This window comes from Rhinopithecus bieti, unplaced genomic scaffold (assembly GCF_001698545.2).
Source record: "Rhinopithecus bieti isolate Rb0 unplaced genomic scaffold, ASM169854v2 scaffold_315, whole genome shotgun sequence".
NCBI classification, from domain to species: Eukaryota; Metazoa; Chordata; class Mammalia; order Primates; family Cercopithecidae; genus Rhinopithecus; species Rhinopithecus bieti.
Window position 1 is genome coordinate 4,533,600 of NW_016803481.1, and position 3,482 is coordinate 4,537,081.

A 3,482-nucleotide genomic window follows, 5' to 3' on the forward strand; every position below is an offset into this window, starting at 1 on the left:
ATTTGGTTACAATAACAGTATATTTTATATACTCAAGGCAGTTTTCTAATAATTGTTTTTTCAGTGGAAAATCAGAGGCATATGGAAATATTTGTGACTTTCCCACAACTAGTTCCGCATTTACACATTTACTACCAACTTTATTTCTATAATTAGAAAATTATTTTTAGGCTGGGCACAGTAGCTCCAACAGTAACCCTAGCACTTTGGAAAGCTAAGGTGAAGGATTGCTTGAGCCTGGGAGTTTGAGACCAGCCTCGGCAACATAGCAAGACCCAGTCTCTACAAAAAACAAACAAAAAAAAATAGCCAGATATGGTGGCACATGCCTGTGTCCGAGGTACTTGGGAGGTTGAGGTGGGAGCATTGTTTGAGCCCGGGAGGTCAAGGCTGCTGTGAGCCATGATCACACCACTGTACTCCAGCCTGGGTGACAGAGTGAAACCCTGTCTCAAGAAAAGAAAAGAAAATAATTTTTAAAAATTAGCTACACAAATTTAAGAAGAACCATGTACTATGCAAACAAAATCTGACAGAATTAATCCCACCACAAACATTCATATTTCATTTCAGGCTTAATTTTGATATTTATTGTTACTGCATAAATCTTAAAGCATCTGGAGAGTATTAACATAAATATTATTTACAAAACATCACTCAAAGCCTTTACTGGTTTTGAGAGCATATTTTTTGTGTTTAAAAGTTTTGCATTGGATATGAAAACAGTTTTAATTATATACCAACATTATTTTCTTTAGTTATTTTAAATCAATAATAACAAAAGTCCTAGCTGTGTTCTTAAAACAGGTGGGTTTCAACAAAAATTTATGCACACTGCATGGTAGTAAGCTGCATGGAAAATAAAAATGACAATAATGAACATCTGTTTTAGGCCTACCAAGTATTGTATTAATTATTATCTTATCAATTATTTAATGATCATCTTATTTAGAGAAACCCATGTCTCAGGTACATCAGCTCCATTTTACAGTGGAGGAAGCAGCAGAGGGCAGAGGTTCCATGACTAGCCAAAGGTTACCTGGGCTAGCAGGTAGGAGCACTGGGGCTTCAATCCAGGCCTCTACTTCTAAATCTTAAGCTCTCTTCTATGGTGTGTGACCGGTCCCCCTGCCCTGAAGAGCTTGCTGTCAAGATGAGATGAATATGAAGGAAACACAGAAGAGTATACAATGAAGCATTAGATCTGAGTGGTATTTTTATTGACTTTCATCAACTATAGCAAGTCTCATCTGACTTGCTCCATTTTGAAAACTCAAGTTCAAAGTTGGGAAATAACTCACCCACGTAGTTAGTGGCAGCTCCAGAAAGAGAATCCTGGACTGATGGCTTATGTTCCAAATGAGGCAGAAACACAGACAGAGCTGCAGCCCAAGGAGCTGTGTTGTGAGGAGGGCCAAGCAAAGGCCGTCTCTGGCTCTGCCCAGATGTTCGGGAACAACAGAATGTAATGATTCAGGGGGGAAAAGTTTTTGTTTGATTGTTGACTTTTATTAAGTCTTTATGAAATCAGTTTCTCTTCAGAGTCCTCAACATCACTGGGGGTTTGTTTTTTTTTTCTACAAAGAATGCCAAGAACCGGATGTTCTTTAATAACTAACCTCTTACTCTGGATCATGCAGAATGGGACTGAGGGAGGGGGAGGGAAGGAGGATGGTGGGAAGAGTGGGGAATGATCAGGAAGGGAGAGAAAAGCAACGAAGAAGGAAAAGAAAAGAGAAAATATCGGTTTTTTTGCCCGATTCAAATTTGTGTCTATTATAATTAGCCACTGTTCATGAGAATCTCCTAAGGGTCAGGGTCTATCCTAGGTACTTAACTTACATTATTTAAGTCTCACAAAAAAACCTTGAAAGGTAGGCGCTGTTGTTATTTCAGACAATGAATTTTAAATTAACTTGCTCAGGTCACACAGTTAAGTGGTGGAGCTCGGACCCTAATCAATCTGACCCCAGATCCCAAGTGCTGAACCTCTATAGAGAACTGTTTCCCCATTTCCAGGCTCCATAGGCAGAGGCCCCAAATATTCCCAGGTGCTCTCTCAACTTGGCCAAACAATCCTAACGGGCGGCTTCCAAGTTACTTGGAGTTCTTGGGTTTTTTTTGTTGTTGTTTTTTGTTGTTGTTGTTTTGTTTTGTTTTGTTTTGTTTTTAAGATGGAGTCTTGCTCTGTAGCCCAGGCTGAAGTGCAGTGGCACCATCTTGGCTCACTGCAGCTTCCGCTTCTTGGGTTCCAGTGATTCTCCTGCCTCAGCCTCCCGAGTAGCTATGACTACAGGTGCACACCACCGCGCCCAACTAATTTTTCTATTTTTTTAGTAGAGATGGGGTTTCACCATGTTGGCCAGGCTGGCCTTGAATTCCTGTCCACAAATGATCCACCCGCCTCGGCCTCCCAAAGTGCTGGATTACAGGCGTGAGCCACTGCGCCTGGCCGTAGTTCTTTAACTATTAAAGTGCATTGTCTGTAAATTAAGATTATTTTCCCACTGAATTTTAATGCAACTGATAACCAAGGCCACTGATTCAAGCACAGGATTTTATTTAAGTAGAATTAATACTGGTTATAAAAGGGATCTGCTAGAATTCTTGAGTACTAAAATCTCTAGGACTTTTTATATAAAGATATCTAGGAAGGGATAGATATAAAAATATCTAGGAAAGGATCTTTCACTCCAATGCATTATGTTGTGTTTGTTGTTCTCTTTGCTTAAGCAGAAGACAATGGAGCCAAGCTACATTTAGCTAGTACATGAGAAAACAAGTTGACATCTCTCAATTGCTCCTAGAATCTTGGGGCAGAGCCAGAGGCTTGAAAACAAATGACATGCCCAGGTTCTAAAGAGAAGTTTAACCATCCAAGCTATTAACAATATCCTCAACATTTCCTGGGAAAATAAACCTTTGTTTTAAAAATAAACCTGACTAAAGGTATCTGAAGACAAAAGGCTTGGTTCTCAGCCAGCAACAAAATGTGAAAAAGAATTACAATTATTTTGAAATGAAGTTCTGAAGAGTGTTTCAGAATTAGAAACAACCATGAAAACCAAACTTCTGCAGCGCAGGCCACAGAAGTACGTGACAGTTTAGTGGCAATGAGCACACACTGGCTCAGGGGCCCCAGCAGAGCTCCTTCTTGTTTTCTTTAAATAGTTTTCTTGCTTTTTTTTTTTTTTTTTTTTAATTGAGATAGAGTCTTGCTCTGTTGACAAGGCTGGAGTGCAGTGGCGTGATCTTGGCTCACTACAACCTCTGTCGCCCAGGTTCAAGCGATTCTCCTGCCTCAGCCTCCTGAGTATTGTAAGAAATCAAACATATATCTCAGTCCTGGGCCCAGTACAAACACATTCCTCCATATATCTCAGCCCTGGGCCCAGTACAAACATTCCTCCATTTGTCTCAACTTCCTGGGCCCAGTACAAACATTCCTCCATTTGTCTCAACTTCCTGGGCCCAGTACAAAC